The sequence below is a fragment of the Sinocyclocheilus grahami genome, unplaced genomic scaffold, assembly GCF_001515645.1.
Source record: "Sinocyclocheilus grahami isolate Dianchi unplaced genomic scaffold, SAMN03320097.WGS_v1.1 scaffold78.1, whole genome shotgun sequence".
In the NCBI taxonomy this organism is placed as follows: Eukaryota; Metazoa; Chordata; class Actinopteri; order Cypriniformes; family Cyprinidae; genus Sinocyclocheilus; species Sinocyclocheilus grahami.
In genome coordinates this window covers 455,980-475,792 of record NW_015505257.1, presented here as the reverse complement: position 1 = coordinate 475,792, position 19,813 = coordinate 455,980, and the positions used below count along the sequence as shown (strand labels likewise).

The window sequence follows — 19,813 nt, the reverse complement described above, 5'->3', positions numbered from 1 at the left end:
ACCTATTATTACTTTTTGCTAAATTTCATATTCACTGTTATAAATTCACTCATCAAAAAGATGAACCTCTTTAAAAAGAGGTTCAACAGTATATTCAGACTATTGCATCTTCCAAGAATCTTTAAGCTCTTAAAACAGTTAACTTTTTTTACCTTTTTAATTTATTTTGTTAAAGCTTTCGTTTTATATTATTTATTCGTTTTATATTATTTATTTGTTGTTAGCCTATATACATGTATAAACGGTGCTTTGCTTGTAATGTCACTTCTTTGTACGTACTTTTGATATTTTCTGTACTTACATTTTTGATACCTTAGCATTAATAAAAAAAATTTGACTGATGAAACGTGAAGACAGTAAACACACGATTGCAACAATATATGGTTTATGTGTTTTTCAAGTCATCTCTAGGTAATAAAAAAGCATCCGAATAATGCAGTGCTCATTGACAGCATTTATTACATATATCATCTGCCTGATTCTGTAATAAAATTGTAAAAAGTGTTTGTAGTATATAAACAAATTATAAAATTGTCATTAGGAAAATATAGGAAAAATATTAAAAATGATTGGTTATTGTCCAGCAGTGTATTTGATTTCTCAGCCAATTACAAGTAATATTTAGGATAATAATATTAATGTTAATAAATAAATCCTGTCAAAATTAGGCAATAAAAGTATTATTATATTTGACATTTCTGTCCCCCTCACTTCTGAAATGATGGCCCTGTGTCAGGGCTCAAAATTACCATCTGGATAAATTGAGAATCACATTTTATTTTATTTTTTTCAAATAGAGATCATGATTCTCCCACGATTCTGAATAGACAACTAGACAATATAGCATGTAATTTACTAGAGGTTCTGACAAAATTTTAATTGCTGCAGTCTATTTATTTATTTTGAATTACTGTAAAATCTGCACCTCTTCTGTGACTAATATTAATTTCATAGTGATCCTTACTCCATGAAGTCAAGCAGCAGAAATTTGATGTCATATGATGCTTTTTTAAAGATCATTATTTTGTGTATTTGGTGTAACAGAATATGTTGACATGCTTTAATGTTCAAAAAACACATTATTTTTCAAATACTGTACATTATTGTAGGTACTCTATGCCCCGCCTCTATCAAACGCTTCGTTTTCTACAAAGTCCCTCCTTCCGACAAGCGTAGTCTGCTCTGATTGGCCAGCTGACTCAGTGCATTGTGATTGGCCGAACACCGCAAGTACTCGTCGGAAATGTAATGCCCCTTACCATAATCGTGAGCTTCATCTTTCAAAATAAATGTAAAGACAGAGCCTGAAAGGGGAACAGAGTCTCGTGACAGACACAGTGATGAAGCTGGGATGTGTTTGCAGTACACAAGCCACGGTTAAGACAGCTGACTCCACTGTGATGTGTCTCGCTCTCGCTCTCTCTCTCTCTCTCTCTCTCTCTCTCTCTCTCTCTCTCTCTATCTCTCTCTCGCTCTCTCTCTCGTGTACACACACACACAAGATGCGCAAAACTCTGCATTTGAACAGTCAATAGCAAATACTAATACTAATAAATACTTATTATAAATTACAAATACTAATACTAATAACAAAACAGTAGCTGATTCAGAAGCGACAGATTGTCATAGCAAAGTCAGAATTACCTCCTCTCCTAGGTTCACGAAACGGTCTTCCATAAAATGCATTGCTGTTCTGTTGTAAGTAATCTTAAAGATTCCTAAATGCATCTACTTTCGGAAGGCCAAATAAAGTGCTTTTGCTTTCGCATTGAAACACACAGCGTCTCCCTGACATGCTGCTTCAACACTAACTGCAGTTACTGAAACCACGCCTTCTTTCTTTGCATGAACATTTGGGCGGCATTATGCTAATATTTCCACATACTGAGGTAGATATGTGGGGGCGTGTTAGAACGAGCCGTTTTAGGGGGGCGTGGCAGAGTCTTAACTTTGATAAAGAATATCTCTTTGGTTTTGAGACTTTAGTCTTTGCAACTTCAGGGATCTTATCTATGCACAATCAGCTTGTAACACTCCAAAGAGAAAGGAAAACTTGAAATCGCATCATATGACCCCTTTAAGAGACAGTGTGCAAATACTACTGGCCCATTTTGGGGTGAACTAAATATGCAAGACTAGTTTTATATGTCACTATAACACAGGGCATTCATCCTTTGCTGGGGCGCATGAAAAAAAAAATTGGGGGCATGAATTAAGAGAATACCCACTTCTCAAGGCACCACTACACCACTGCTTACATGTGCTAATTAATATTAATGGGAATGCTGCATTTCACCAAATCTGTTCCCCCAAAGAAAGAAAACTCATATGCATCTTGGATGACTTGAGGGTGAGCTTTTTTTTTTTTTTTTTTTTTTTTTGCAAACTGATTTATTTTTATTTATTTTTTCATTTATCTTACATCATTACCCTCCTCTATTTGTAGCTATTTTTGTGGAATATTTCTTTTTTTGTTTGTGATTCCTTTACAGTTTGTAATCTGAAGGATAAGGAAACAAACTCAAATTTGAAGGATGCATCCTTTAATTTAAGAAATAATTTAGACATTACTTTGTGTTTGATTATACCTTTCAGCTCCAGTAACACGTTGTGTATTTCTCCATCTGTGACTCCTCGGTTACATCTACACTTGTGGGCAGCCGCTGTTTTTTTTTTGTTGTTGTTTTTTTGTTTTTTTCAGCCCTATGGGAAAAGAGGTCCAGTCAGCCAACAGAAGCCTAAAAGGAAAGTAAGAGAAAATACAAACTTTCAAAATAAAACAAGAAAATTCTCCCGTGAGAAACTCACTTAGCAACCTTAGACAAAGTGGATAGAAGCAGATGCTCAAGAGGTAGATAGTCAAGGCAAGATAATGGAGAGTAAGGAAAGATGGATCTTTTGTTGTAAACACAGGGGGTGCAATTAAACATCATGTGTACAGCTGCTCTGAACGATTTTATTGAAGGCCATACGGAGTTACTACAAAACACGCCGCTGCTAATGGTGGAGAGAAGCGCTTTATTTTGAAGAGAGATCAGTCGAGAGCCTAATCAGAGCTGTTTTTGCATATTTATCTTGCGTGAGTAGGGCCGGATTATTTCGATGCTGTTTTGTGCAGCAACATTGTTTGCATCTATTTGAGAGGTTTGTCGGATGTTGTTATGCTCCTGAATGAACCCTACAGGCACGGTGAGCTATAGTGCTTCCTCTGCCTCTAAGGGTGTAGAGGCGGCTCTCCTGCACTTGCTTGATGGCTTTGTAAAGACAGTCAAGGTACAGTTGGAAAACATGGCATTTTGTTGAGAAATGTTGTAGCTGCTGGGGAGAGCAGAACTGGCAGTTCCCAGAGAAGAAGAGGCAGGCTACATGATGGAGTGGGGAAGGGGGCTCTCATTTAGAAGATGAATACTGACAGGCGGTCTCCCGGCGGTCCTGCTCCTTCTGTCCAACGCGAAACCTAAAGGAGAAGCACTCCTGATTAAGCACACACCTGGGTGGCTGAGTGGCATCAGCTGATCTCAGCCGTGGGAGCCTCTGATCAACCCAACACGCTCATTTTCTGCTCTTTCAATCCTTTTGTATCAAAGTATAATTGGCATGTTGTCGGTCTAAATCTGCGGTTATATCTTAGGTGTTGGGGAACAGTCTCACAGGAAATTGGATGCACGTGATTAGGGAGAAAAACGAGTGCGTCTCGGTGGATAATGCAAAACGCTTTTGATTTACTCTACCAATGTAGCCTTGTTTTGTCTGTGAACCGCATGTGTTTTTTTTTTTGGGGGGGGGTTCTCTGATCCGCCGCAACTCGATCGCATTAGGCATGTGCATCTTGGCCTACAGTGAAAGAGAAATAAAATACATTATGGCTTTAATGACAGGCGCAGCCATTAATGACTGGCACTTCCCAGTGTTGTGTACCATCTACCTCGGATTAAAAAAAAAAAAGTGCAGTCCTCCCTCTCGCTAAAGCTCTGATCTTGTAGTCTCATTAAAGCTCACAGTTTTTCTTTTTTCCCTTTCCCTTCTGAATAAAACTTTCTTCCTTTCGGAATCGATTCCCTTCTAATTAGAACCACCCTTTCTTTGCGTCCGTCATCTAATTAAAAGGCTCCCATTCACTTTTCTATATGTCGATCCACTTAGCAGCACATAAAAAAATCTCACTTTTTTTCTCTGTTCACAGATCGCTCCAGAAAGTTTCAGCCTCTACAACCCGAAGCTCTCTTCTGAAGACAATTCTTTCACCGTTCCTCTTCTCATGTCCACAGTAAATTGGACTGAGAGTTGTTGGTAATTGAAGATCATTGTCTCCCTCCTCAGGCAGTGGGGCTTCGCCATAGCCCTAACAATACACCTCTCTCCCTCGGCATCCAGCCAATTTCAGTCCATCCACTTTGTTGCTTCCCCAGACTGGATCTTCTAAAGCCATGTGGAAATGGAGGTTCCATCTCGAACCCAGAGTGCAGAAACACTTTTTTCAGCTAGTTTTGTTCCACTGTCCTCGGAGCCGGACCCGTATCTCCCAGGAGAAGTATCTCTCCCAGTTCACTAACTTACAGACCTGACTTACTGTGTTTTCAGACAAGAACTACACACACCAGGCCTGGCTGTCCAATTACGATAGTGCAGATTGTGCCTCAAAACAAAAACACATTGAATTCAAGATAATGGTGAGTCTCAAAGCCATTATTCAGTGCATGATGTGTTTTTGAAGAAATGGTTGAGGGACTTTGAATAGTCTCAGTAAAAAAAATAATAAAGCATATGTTTTGGGTGCCACATGCTGTCACATTTCTTCTCTTCCACTCTCCATAAATTTGTTCTTTTGTTGCCAGGAGACAGAAAGTCTTTTGTTCTGGGGAGGAAAATGGGGAAAAGTGAGACTTGATAACCTCTCGGCTGAACTCTCAAAGATTTCATGATGGAATGGAGAATATTCTCCAGAGGATATATTGACTTCATAAAGAGTTTTAAAGTGTGAAAATGAGCCCTTTTTTCTGAGCAACACTAATCATGTAATGTAAAAGTGCTCTATTGTAGGAGAGAAGCAGGAAGTCAAATGAATTTTACATTTATTTCTTACACCAAAACTGACATGTTTCACTTTTATAATGACTACTCCCTTCACACTTGACTAAACTTGTATTTCCTTTTTGTTCATGTGAGATGGAAGACGCCAGCGGAGCTCTACTCTTTCTCTTTCTCATCACTGTGAATGTGCCTGAAGTAGATCTGACGAGTGCGGTCAGGTTTCTCAGACATAGTCAGAAAATTAAAATGAATAAAGCAGCTACATCCAAAGTCAATTATTCCAGATCTGTTGTTTGCGTTGGTATAATTCTGTAAGAAAAAAAGCAGAGGTTGTGATAGAGAACAAGATAATACATGAGTAGCAATGGACCTTATTCAAGAGAGACACCATATTTCATTTTCGCAAATGAAAACGATACTGTGACCAATAGATGTACGGTCTGCACAATGGGTTGTACCGTTGTGTCGATCTGGGTTGGACTTGCAGATTTTATTTGTAAAGAGCACGTAATGTCTGATTAAAAAAGCATTTATACTGTGTTTGTTTTTATTTATTTAAAAAAAAAATGTTCTGTCTTTGTGCCAGTGTAAATATTCGAAAGTAGAAATCTGAACTACTGGCCCGAGCAAGCAAATAGAAAAAAATCTTGATCCTTCAACTGACGCAATCTGTGAAAAATACATGTGGTAAAAATCAGACACGACACAGTACCGTGGGACAGTAAAACAGGATTAAATATGGCGTCCACCCTGAATAAGCCCATATCACTGAAAAGTTTCAGTTATGTAAGCCAGAAGTTTCTCTCACCTTATTGTTTTTCCTCAGAAGGTGGTGTAATCTCTCTTCATGGGGAAGTAACTTTAAAGGCCTGTTGGGGTTTAGGCTGTTTTGTGGCGGCTATGGAGCGTTTACACGCAAATTCTTTGCAGAGGCACGGGAAGCAGGTGACAAATCGTTGCGTTCCTTGTGTCAGTTGGGCGATAGGGCCACTCATGCAAAGCAATGTTTCCGGCTGCTTCAAATGAGATTCATATCATGAATGAACACTTTCTTACCTTACAGCGCAGAGAGAAAATGGTCCAGTGCTAACCCTCTCCCGGCGGCTTTATAAAGAGGTGATCTTGAGGGAAAAAAATCCCACTTAAGCTTCAGGTTTGGGGATGAAATGAATTCATCATTTTATAGGCCTACATAAATGAGAGGCTTTCTGTTAGATAACCTGCTTCATCTATATTCACCCATTAAATTCAAACCTAAAAATGAATTACGAACGGAGTCTATTACTCTCAATACTGCAAATACAGAGCTTCAATCATCCAATGTCCAGATCATTTTAATATGTTATAATTATTTTGCAAAGTGCAGTTTTGAAAACGAAAATAAGCTAGATATAATGAAGCATTCTTATCTAGTAATCTGTTGCTAAAAAAAAGCTGTGTTTAAGCATACATGAATCCAGGGCGGTCATCTAGGCGCCATATTTTACCAAGACAATTTCAGTAATCAGGGACATAAAAACGATCTGACAACTAAGGTCTCAAATTTTAACTCAGTCTATCTTTACAATACGACACAATGTTTAAAAGGCTTCTAAGATGAAACATTAATATGGGATATCATTTGAAATAGAGCTGAAGAAACATCAGTCAATAACGTAACCTCAATAATTTCAACTAAAATGTGTTGCAACCATGTATGAATGAAAATTTTGGTCATTCAGTGTTTTTGGTGGACAAAATGCTAACAGTGAGGTCAAAGACTTAAAAACACACTAAAAGTGACTTGTAAAACATTTTTTTTTAAATCTATTATCAACACCAACTTACAATAATCAAAGACGACTTCTCTTAAATGTTTATCTTCCCTCAAGCAGACGGTCGTATAAAGTCAGCGTCTGCCGTACTATGCAAGGAAAGCTGATGGGCTCATGAAATTGAATCACGAAGCAATATTTTTGAAAGGGGGCGCTGATGTGTTCTTGTTCTTGAATCCCGAATTTCTAAACAGTTTATTCAACGTTCATAAATATAGCCTACGTTACATTTCACGTGGCTTTTTTTGCTCCTTGGGAAACTAATGATAATGATATTTCAAGTCCAGTCAAATAAAATATGTCATGAATATCATGTGGCATTCAATTACATATTTTTTTAAATTATATATGGGCTAATGAGGGGTGTAATATTTTGGTTAAAATATGCTTTTAAAATACATATTATGAATAAAATATAGCCTATACTCCACCATTCAAAAAAAGGTCATGTAAGATGTTTTAATGGGTTTGAAACAAATCTCTTCTGCTCAGTAAGGTTGCATTTATTTGATCAAAAAATACAGGAAAAACAATAAATCTACCATTTGAAAGAACTGCTTTCTATTTGAATATATTTTCAAATGTGTTTTCCTCTCATGCTAAAGGTCCATTACTCCAGCTTTCAGTGTCACATGATTCTTCAGAACTCATGCTGTTTATTGCTCAAGAAACATTTCTTATTATTATTCTCGCTGGCACACCACACTGACAAAATAAGCAAGATTTGAATTTTAATGGACTATCACAAAGATATAAATCAGGACAGCACTAAAATAGTAACTGTTTTGAAAATGAGGAGCATATGTTTCCCATTTTTCTGCTTAGTTTTCTTTGAAGTATATTTGTAAGCAAACTTTGAAATATTCTTACAAAATCATGAAATATAGTAAAGGAGGGTTTACATTTCTTCCATCTGCATGTGTAAATGTGGTATTTACCCACCAAAATAATGTCCGCTGTGTCAGAAACAGGAAATTAAATATATTCTCAAAAAACAGTTTTCTAAAACTAAGGGATAAATATTATTATTTTTCAGTGAAAGCTACTTGAAAACATGCCTATATTCTAAACAGGAATTTTCATCAAGTCTTAAAGACCCTATACATTTGAATGGTACTGTAAATATAATAACTGTCCTCATTATAAGCACAAAATAATAATCAACTTTAATATTCAGTGAAGACAATTAGACTATGTTTTATTTGATGGGGGGGTGGGGGACCTGGCTAATGGCCCAAAAAAGGTTAAGATTCACTGATGAATCGGTCAAATGGTTTAGCAAATCGGTTCGTGATTTGGTATGAATAAGTATGCTCTGAAACTTTTGAGCGGTTTCATGCTTTCTAACATGGAATACAGTGGTTTGGCGTGTGAGAAATATGTGAATATGCCAACCAACGAATTTTAAATTGAATTGGAGGAGCTTTTCTATTTGACATGGCATGAAAGCAGCACAATTCTTAAACTTAGCGTGACTCAGTTATTTCCAATCTGAGACCCGCAATTGGAAAATTGCTGCTTTATAACACAGAGAACAAAAGAGTACCAGGTTAAGTGAAAATTTACAGCTCATTGAAACAAGTACATCATATCATTCAGCACTGAGGAAAAAAGCTATGCTAGGCATCTTTTAACAACTTTCATTTGACCGATTCATCAGAGAACCGACTCCATCGAGGGATTCGTTTGTGAATCAGGTAAAACATTTTCCAACCATAGTGTCAATTTTATTTAACCTGTAATATCTGTAATATCAATATGATATGATATGGATCATGTGACACTGAAGACTGTAGTAATGGCTGATGAAAATGCAACTTTGCATCACAGAAATAAATTATATTTTAAAGTATATTAAAATAGAAAACCATTATTTTAAATGGTAATATTTTTCTGTATTTTTGGTCAAATAAATGCAGCCATGATGAACAGAAGGGTCTTCTTTAAAACACATTAAAAATCTTACTGATCCCAAACTTTTGAACAGCAGTTTCTATACACACACACACACACACACACATATATATATATACTGTATATATATATATATATTATTATTTTTTTGTCAGTTGTGTTTCAATAGCTATACCCATTTTGACTTTTTTTTTTTAATTATGACATTTTTAAAAAGAGATCTTTGAGTTCATATGAAAATCTGTGATTTTTGTATCTTGGCAAATCTGAACACAGTTTTTGATGTTGTTGAGGATTATTTTTTCTCTCTCTCTCCCTCTCTATGAAAACACATCAGAGACATGTCAGCAAAAGTCTCCATTTGCTCTCTATTTAATGTGTAACTGTCTAGGAGAAACCATTGAGATATACAGACGGATCTCAAAGGCCTCACACAGAGGTAGACTCTTCTCCCATTTATGCCCCCTCCTCTGCTTCCACTCATTTGTACATGATTATTTGCTAAGGCCTAGATTCATCCCACTCCCTCCCTGTGGTTTACACCAGAGATAATTGGAGGAAAACTCTGCACAGATCAGCCTATCTGGATCTAATTGTCAACTCACCCTGGACTGTGCTCTTTGCCTCAGAGAAACCTGCACAAAAACAGTGGCCTGTCGGCAGTAATTCAAAATAATATATGATGATCGTTTGTGCTAGTTTAAATTAATGCTTTTGCTTCTCAAATTGAAGATTTCGTTTGACCTATTCCCCTCTTTCTCATTGGTCATCTTTGTTTCTCTCCGCTAGCTATAAACACGAAAGCGAGAGGCCATTTGTCTACGTTCTGCACACCCTGCCCTGTCTGTTCTCATAGGCGAAGTCACAAAGGAAGGAAGGAAAATACCAAGTGAAGCTCCAGGTTTGAAAACGAGAAATGAGGTCGTAAAACAAGTCATCCTTGCCGCATTATCTGACAGCGCCGGCAAAAAAAGCTTAATTTCACGTTGAGCATGTTTGTGCTTTTGCGGGGCGCTGCTGTTATTCGCTGAGGGCATGAAACGAGAGCAGAGGGCTGGGAATAAACCAAGCAGGATGTCATCTGTCACAGAATGCCGGCAAGGTGACAGACAGCCACCCGTGGCACTTTATTAGTAGTTATGAAAATTATAGCTGTGCTTCAAACAAACGGGGCATAATTCATGTCAAACTGCTCCCTACATGTTAAAAAATCATAATTCATAGATGGATAACTGTATACTGATTGTTGAGGAAGATGCTCTGTTTTGACAATCAGCAAATTGTATGGTAGAAAGATCTTTTTCTTTTTTTTTTTGCTTTTAAGGCAGTTGTGAAATCCTGAGCCTCATGTTGGACATCAGTCTTTATTCAATGGTGAAACCATGAAGCACTTGTGAGCTTTTGATGTATGGATGCACTGACCGCCTTCGTGGTTCTTTTGCATTGGTGGCCAACAGACTGATAGCATTCAGTTTTTATTGTTGTTTAAAGGTGCTGTATGTAATTTTTTGACTGTACTAAAGATAAATAATATACCATATGTTTGCAGACATTTAGGAAATATGCTAAGATTACATAATTGTTTCTCTGAAAAAAACAATGTTTCAGAGTTTTGGTCTGTGTGATTCCGCCCACTGCCAATTTACACTATAATATTTTGACAACCCTGGTTGCCAGTTGGTGGATAACACAGTTTATTGCAGCCATGGAAGCCAGCAAACAAACTGCATCAGAGTTCGCAGATTCAACCGACCTAAAAAGCCTCGGTATCCATCTAAAAATCTCTGTGACCAGAGCCATATTAAAACACAAGTAAATCAGCTTACACTGTAAAGCTCATCACTGTCAATTGCGCTCGGTCCTGTTGCGTATCCTCAATCTGGCAACCCGCGTAAGCCTTCGAGTCTTGAGGAGGAGGGGTTGGGAGAAACGACTTTCTCCAATATTTTTAATATGTACTGCAGTACCCATTTAATCAAAGTTACAGTGAGACGCTTACAACGGAAGTAAATGGGGAAATTTTTGGAGGATTTAAAAGCAAGAATGTGAATTTTATAAAAACTTACAATGAATTTTCTGTTAAAAACGTGTATTATTTGAGCTCAAAAGCTGTCTAACTTAATTACTTTTATAGCCTTTTTAGGGTTTCAGGATTTGTGTTGTTGCATTGTCATTTTGTCATGCATTGTCATGACTTTTGAAACAGAGTATTTTAACATTTATGGATTGCCTTCTTTCACTTCTATTGAAAGTTTGCCTTTTTTAAAAGTAAAGGAGATACAAATGGAAATGTAATTAATTAATCAGCATTATACCACAAATACTGTCAATTGAGCTTAATTTAGGGGAGAAAAAGGAGTAAAAGACAGCAGGCAGAGCAATTGTCTCTCAAAGTGCACAGGCCGGGTGGCTTATGATGGATCATACTGTATCCTTGAAACACCATAATTGGGATATATTCTAGTTGGAGACCATCTTGAATCCGGTTTGCTGTGAGAGCTGAATCCGATGCTTAAATTTGCTCACTGTGGGGTGGGTCGATCAACATTTAGATCCAGCAAGTTCATTTTATACCGGCGGTGGTTGTGTGAAAGTTCTCAATGCTGTGTAATGTGACTGTATGGGGTGTTGGCAGGCCGTTCTGTAATGTGATTGTGTATGCAGTGAGGAGCCGTTTAATGCGGGACTGCGTGCATTCGCTGGGCCGCAGCTAGTAAAGAGATGTTGCAGTGGGGAAGTCCTGCAGCACCATAATGTATTTACTCTGTAATTTGTGTCTCAGTGAGAGGCCATATATCCTATTTAAGAGTGACACCTCCCCTCCCTGCGGCCCACTGTATCCCTGCCGCTCTGACGGAGACCTCAGCTCGCTGTGCTGATGGATGAGCACGTCAAAGCCACTTCTGCTGCAACACACACACACACACACATACTTCTGTATGTAGCAACGTATTCGGACAAACAAACTCGAATGTGCACAAATACATGTATCTGAAATCAAATCACCACAGGCTGATTACTATTATTATTATTATATATTTTTTAATGATTATGATAATGAATACACTATTATTATGGCACTGTTTTATCATGTTTTAATTTCTTTTTAATTAAAATGAATTTTGAGATGTTTTTGTAAAGAGATTGACATTTTTTATTATTATTATTTCTTAGAAAAATATACAAAGAAATACTTCACTACGTGTTATTATTAATATTGAATATAAATATCAGGGAAGCAGTTTTGTACTTTAATAATATAGCCTGAACAATAACAATAAAATAAGATTAATTATAATAATAACAATGATTATTATTATTATTATTATTATTATTATTAAGCATCATGCAATTAATGTTATTAATACACATTTAATATTGTTTTTATTATTAATTTAAATAGTATTTTGACGATCTTTGATTATTTTTTTTATCTTTTAATATTATTTCTTAGGAAAAAGTTGCAAAACTGCTTCACTACTTATTAATATTCATTAGTAATAATAACAACAACAACTTCATTTATATTTCTTTTATATTACTTTTTCTTGATGGTTACAACCAGCCATTAAATTGTTGAGAATATTGTAAATGTGTTTACAAACTATTAAAAACCAACATTAATATGAGAACATTAATAAGAGCTTGGCACTAGATTTAAAATATATTCCCCCCCTTTTTTTTTTGTCTTTTTCACCGCGGACACTCATTTGCTTATGCACCTATATATATGTGTACACAAATAAATACATTCACATAAACTACTCATTGCTGCTACTTAAGCATCTCTGCATGTAAATTTTGTTTATTGTGCTCATGGCAGTGTGTCAAACACATGTTGCATGTATTGAAGAGCCCAGCAGGCCCTCTGTCACCATGGTAACAGATGTGCATGACTGAAAGGTTTCTTCTCACCGCTTATAAGACATGTTTAGATAACATGAGTTTGAAGCTTCTTTTCCCACGTCTATAGTTCAGTGTTTCTGGACATTTTAGATGTTGTGTTATTCAGGTAATCGAGCTGCTTCCGCTAATGAGAGGAATCAGGTGTTAGATAAAAGAGAGATCCAACATGTGCAGTGTTGGTGTTCCTCCAAGAGCAGGTTGGAAAACACTATTCCAGTTTATAGAACCTTCCTATGATAATTTCAGAGATTATTGGCTAAATTTGCTGAATTTTTTGGATAGTTCTCATGATTATATAAATATTTTGGATGAAAGATAGAGATGAATATAAAAATAATACTTATTGGTTTGCCAGTGTGCTTCATGTTCTCATAGCATTGGCCTGTATTTGGACACTTAAGTCTTATGTAAAATTCATAAATTTCATTATATAAGTTAACAAAATGTTAAACCAAATGGCATCTGCAAACAAATTAAACAAATGAACATTTCTGGGCCATTTTTGCAATTATTTTATCCAGCTGGTCCATCACATTAACTGACATGTTTGGCAAGCAAGCTATTTATTATTTTAAACTTTATATTACAATTACCTTTTTTTGTTTTTTACACAGAGCTGAAATAGGCTTCCACATACTTGTCATTTCAAACCCAACAAACTGCCCCAAAAAATTAAGGGAACACTTAAATCACACATTAGATCTCGATGAACAAAATATTCCAGTTGAAAATCTTCACTTATATACATTGTGTAATTCACTGAGAACAAAATGATGTGGTGTGAAATGGTCAATGAAAACCAAAATCATCAACCCACGAAGGGCTGAAATTACAGGCTGATCCAACGTGAATGAATTTCATCACAGCAACTCATAATATAAGTCAGTAGTGTGTATGGCCCCAACATGTCTGTGTGCACTCCCGACAATGTCTAGGCATGCTCATAATGAGATAGCGGATGGTGTCCTGGGAATCTTGTCCCAGACTTGGATCAGGGTATCAGTGAGCTCCTGGACTGTCTGTGGTGCTACTTGGTGGCCTCAAATGCTCCGATACATAACGTATATGTAATTCATTGTATGTAATTACTTAATGTAATGATTAAGTGTTCCCTTAATTTTTTTTGGGCAGCATAATTTCATCAGTAGTTTTTCTTGTCTTATCTTTCTTTAAAATGAATGCCTCTTGGTTTGATATTTCGTTATATAATGCAGTGACATTCATGCATTTTTTAAGTGCGGCTTAAGCATCCAGATACTTTTTAGGGCCACTGTACTTCTAAATAATTCATGTGCCTACAGCAAGTTTACTTTGCTGAAGATCCTCAACCATCACAGTTCTCTCGATTGAATAAAACTACCGAGCTGAACTAATGAATCTGCAAAAACAAAGGGCTTCCATCGTTCACCAATTAAAGAAGTGCGAGACTCTGCAAGTGCAAATGTCACTCTCAGATATCATCTTATCATCACGCTAAAATTCAGCACGCCTGTTCCTGTACATGATTCGTTCTTGTGGGTCATGAGTTCCTGGTAATTGAAGTGCCAAAAAGATGGAGGTGGCAGCACCCATCGGAGGAGAGAAAACTCTCTGGGGCCCTTTTACCTCTAGACTATCCTTTGTGGGGTACAAGAAAAGGTACATATACTGTATAAGCTGCAAGTGTAAAACAGCAAGTGAGAAGTGGATCTTTCCAGATCTTCAGACTGCAATGGCTCATATTTTGGTGCACAACATCTCCTTATGCAGTCACAACCTGCTGCCGGGGGCAGAGATCAAGAAGTGCTTCTGTTAATATGCGGTAGAATAAGCACATGCGGTGTCTCTTTTTGAAAAGGAAATCGATGAGTCCTGCTAACACATGTCTCCAGTGGAAAGTGGGACAGTTGTGCTGACTCAAGATTGATCATATGATGGACATAGAGGTCCATCAGCTGAGCTGGGTTTGTGTGCGTGTTTAAATGCATACGTTTTTGCACCACTGAGGAAAAGCAGAAATAAGTCTGCAAATTCCCTCCTGTCCATAATCAAGTCTGGGTCAGCACTGATAACATATTTAAAGATCCTTTATTTATGATCACAGTGACAGAGCTGTAATGGGTCAATGCTGATAAGACCTAAATGGACATGAAGACGTACATTATAAATGTCTAAGCACAGCGCTAAAAGGCCCTCTTTAAAACAACTCCAAACTCTCCCAACCTTATTTAATTAAAATGGCCAGCCGATAAAAATGCTTACACACTATTTCAGTCACTTAGAGCTCATGAAATATTTCCCAGTGTGCACTGAGGCACAGACGAAACGAGAGTGATGGCAAACTTACGGGCAGCCAGTGCTCGCACATCAGACAGTTTGTCACAGGACAAGTCTCTGCACACAAAAATGCTCTTGACTGGAAGTTGGGAGCACAAATTCACTATTCTTTTAGTAGAGGAAAAAAGTAAAGGTCTGTCTGTGCCAGAGAACTTGAAGTAGTACATTTCATTCAGAATGTTTTTTTTCCTTGCCACAGTTGCCCTTGGTTTGCTCACTGGGGAATTTGTAAGGTCTTATTTTCAGTAAAGGTTCTTTGAAACAAAATGCATTGTGAAAAGCACTATACAAATAAAACTTGACTGACTGACTGACTGTCAGTCCTGGCCTATTTGCAATTTCTCAGGAACAAGTACGTTTTGTTTGGCCAGTGAACCTACAGCAATAGTTTTGAAACTGTATTATTTCTTGTCCCAAACCTGCATGATTATTTCTTCACTGGAACACAAAAAGTTAATTCAAAATATATATATGACACAAAACTATAGTATGACTTGAAATATAATGCATGAGTCATTTGGTTTGTTTTATTTATTCTTTTATGCTTTTGTGCCTTTTTTTCCATTTGAAAGGTCCAGTCACTATTCATTGTAAATGGATGAAAAAAAATCGACATGGATGTTATTTAAAATGTGTCATTTTGTGTTGCACTGAAAAAAGTAAGTTATACAGGTTTGGAATAACATGAGGATAATTAAATAATCACCGAATTTTCTTTTTTGGCTGAACTAATCCTTGTCTTGTAATGCCTTCAATTGGTCTATCAATCAACTATATTTTCATTGATCCATCCAACTAACCAGCCCATCAATCCATCCATCAGAAAAGCTATTGTCTCAATGTCAGAGCTTCACAGAGAGAGTAAATCAATAGTCTCTGAATCAGTATCAGTATCTGGAATGAACCATTGAGAGCAATTAACTGAACATATTGTTTATACATCGACTAGTTGATGTTGACGACAGTATATTTAAATATATGTTGTTGAGGTTTGTGTATATTTAAATTAAAGGTGTGTTCAGTAGTTGTTTAGCTACGTTAGCATCACTGTTCTTTGTGTACTTTGAGTACCGATACCACAGTGGTGTTAGATGCTGCACTGCCATCTATTGACGTGGTTCAGCATGATTGTCACTCCTCGGGGAACCATGGTTACATACGTAACCTAGAGACGTTTCATGTCCATTGTCCAAAAAAACCCAAAACACCTTGGGAATCACTACTCAGGATTTTCTGTCAATAAATCTTCCCACCTTGTGTTTGCTGTACCTATGCTTATGCTTGTTTTTTTATCTTCTTTCTTCTGTCAACAGACCTTTTCTGCTTCTTAAACCATACAGTTATTAATTTGTCCATTGTCTCTACCAATAAAGTATGATAAAATGGGTGTAGTCTAATTTTCATCTTCACATAACCAAACAATATTATGCTATAGCATATCTACAGAGACGGCAGCCAATGAGTGCAAGGTAATTCATTTCAGCATAGTGAAACACACCATATATGATTAAAATACTTTTTAATAGAGAACTATTATAGTACAGTCTTCATCCCATGGGAGTGTAGACATTCCCTTTTCAACAGAATACTTCATAATGCGTAAAATTCGGACCAAACTATTGATTGAACCTGTGTTTGCCATGGTCTTTACTGCTGTACAGTGATTTCACTATTGTAGAGGTGAAGTCAAAATAATACAGTATCTCTCTGCACACAGAATAGAGAAAGTCACAATGTTACTCAACATATTGCAACTCAAGTGCAGCAAATGAAAGACATTTTTCTTTGCTTGTACATCAGTCAATTGTTGATCCACACACACACACACAACTCAGTTAACAAAGGTGTTTTGACAGCAATACATCTTTTTTCTCTAGATGCTAAGGAGGCTGTTACAATATGTTGTGTGGGACCTATTAATATATGCAGTGCAAACAAGCATTTCAAAATTGTCTCCTAGTGACTTATGTTTGACAGGGTCAAATTAATGAGCTGTTTGTGTCAAATAGTTTCATCATTTTGGAATAGCTGCCTAATGAATGCAAGCTGCACTAATACTGTGGAGATACTGACGGTGCATGATGCGCTTGTGTACATAAGAAATTTTAATGCGATTTAGAAACAAGCATGATAAAGCGTCATCATTTGCACTTGGCTTCTGCTTGTGTTTTCTGATGCCTTATGAACAGTTTGCCTTCAAAAAAAGATACTACACACCCTAACTTTCATGAGAGGCCTTATCCGAAATATTGCTGAGGTTTAAATTTGGGTCATCAGAGCCACTTTTGAAAGCAATTGTCTACATTCATATTTAATGACTTTTATAAATATTCATTAATTATGGATGCTTTTCTGAGTCTGTCCCCAGGATGACATAAGAGAGGGGTGTGATAGAAAGATGGGGCTTTAATGGATTTCCTGCATCCGGTAAGTATCAGCTGTTTTATCCAACAAATATACATATAATGGCTTAAGCTGATTGTGATTTGTAGTATTTATGATATTTTAAATAAAAGACGGACCTCTATTGGGTACAATTGCCAAATGAATTATGATGGATATTTAAAATACAAAGGAATTCATTTGACCGCACTCCAAGCTACTCCATTATGGGTATAATTTGCATTAAATGTTAATGGGGTGAAACAATAAATGTTTTTTTTATTATTTATTAGTGTCCAGAAAGGTGAACTAACTGCCCCCCAAGGGCAAATGGCACTCTGTTAACTAAGTTCTGTGAAATTAACCTGAATCTGTCATGGTTGTGTTCATAAAAACAGAGAACCTGGACCCATAAAATTGCAATTTCATGCATCGCTCCTGTTAATCTCATTCATTCTCCTTCATCTTTTCTCCTTGAACTAGAATCACGATCAAGCTCCTCTATGCCATGGTTCCTCTTACACACCTCATTTGATTTCTTTGTCTTTTTATCTTTCTGTCTCCCACTGCCTGTCTGTTCCTGGCAGGTAGGAGTTGTGTGTTGTCTGACATCCCGGGCGCTGTGATGGCTTTGGTCAGCAGTTTTAAAGAGTAATGACTGCAGTGGTCGCCAGACTCTTGCTGTGGGGTGTCACCGGCAGAACCGTTTAATGTATCCTGTTTGCTCTATTACAGTCTGCCAATCCAATGAGCTCCTGCAGCCCTGGACCTTTACAGATGATGCGGAGACAGACCCGAGAGTCACGTTTAGCCTCGCGGAAACGCTCATGGCAAAGGCTCTAAAACGAATGCAGTGAAGGAATGGCCTGACTGAAGACTCGTTGCAGAATCCTTGCCTTCATTTTTGCTCCTATCATTGTTCCTCTGTTAAAATCAATTCAGTCACTAAACTAAAAGGAACGAATGTTGATTATTATGCAATATTTTTAATGGAATAGTGCAGTGTTTAATATAAATCAATTTGAATTTGTATGCCCTCATAATGCTTCATCAAAAACATTATTTTCTGATGGAACGGTAATCAGGAGAATAATTGCTTCTCTCTCTCACTTAAGATCACGGCAGTTAGCAAAATACAATGATCCATTCAATTCCCAATGGACAAAATCAAGTCGCACCCTACATTTTTCCTCGTTCAAGAAGCCTTTTCACTCGGATATGCATTACAATATGGAAGAAAAGATGATTGCAACTTCCTTTTAATGCTGACTTAATACAAATAAGCTGTATGTAGGCTGGTACAGTTAATGTTGATTAATCCAAATAATGTGGGTTATAAACTCAGGCAGGAGTCTATCATACTTGATTTGCTGCCTTGATGAAATATGCAGTGAAAACATTAAGGCCACTTTGCCAATAATGCAAAATAAGCCTTGCCAACTTGTAAAGCATTCAAGCTAGTGAGTGCGAGGGAGCTTATTAGATCGTCAGCGGAAGTAATGGATGTCATTTGCAGATGCATACGCTTCCAGTAGGATTGTATGAAAGACAGGACAAATCTGATTATGGAGCAAAATGCCTGTTGTGTGGAAAAGATTGTTTACATTTGAAATCAGTTAAACTGAGAAGGGACTCCGGCTTACTGATCCCACAGTATACAGCTGGTATAAAGCCTCAGTCTGTTTTCTGGAACATTCTATTTGGTGGCTTTTTTAATTAACTGGGGGTGAAGATTGCGTCTGATTCTCTGACGAGTGAATCACACGGAATTCAAACCCAGCACTAAGCTGCAGAAACAATGAGCTGCATTTATAGCATCTCCCACTCTGAAGAAGAATAGACAGGATGACCAGAGACAGGAGCGCATACTAATCTATCCAGCTGGCATTTCCTGTCAATATTTACAGCGTAGCAGCCATCAGCTTGGCATCCCCATTTGTACGCATTGGATTTGTACGCATCAACAATCTATGATTTCTATTTCTATGGCAGACATTTATCATTTAATTACCAGCAACAGGTTGGAGGTAGAGGAGATGAGCACGGTGAAACTTGCTCCCAGCGAGGCTGGCGTTACAGAACTGCTGCAAAGCTCAAGAGCTCCCCCACATGCTGCCTGCAGAGCCGGAATAATACTCCCTTCAGTCATCTGCAGTTATTGCTCAAGCAATCGTGCCGTATTGAACTGACTTCAGAACAGTAAAGCATAGATGTGTGGCAAGAAATAATGCAGGCACAAATTATCCCCCAGAGTGCCATGAGAAAGCGGGGCGGCTGGTCTGCGATGACGTCCAGGGGGACAGACTGCACAGAGAGGCGGTCGCAGAGTGAGCCTGATGTTTTCCCACATGACGCGCAGTTCTTCAGAAGCTGAGGAGATCCGACGGTTGGTTATTGAATAACAGCAACACTCTGCCACAAACACATATTTTATTGAAAGTTTGTTGGTG

The 19,813-nt window shown here is 37.4% G+C and overlaps 1 long non-coding RNA gene across 1 annotated transcript; it reads right to left on the bottom strand.

The window, feature by feature from the left end:
• Positions 1–5,185: 5,185 nt before the first annotated feature.
• On the bottom strand, positions 5,186–6,942 carry LOC107586213 (uncharacterized). The gene is made up of 4 exons (XR_001609325.1): positions 6,859–6,942; positions 6,088–6,219; positions 5,840–5,953; positions 5,186–5,340 (listed from the first exon to the last, which is right to left on the bottom strand). It is a non-coding gene; the product is annotated as an uncharacterized lncRNA (long non-coding RNA).
• Positions 6,943–19,813: the final 12,871 nt, after the last annotated feature.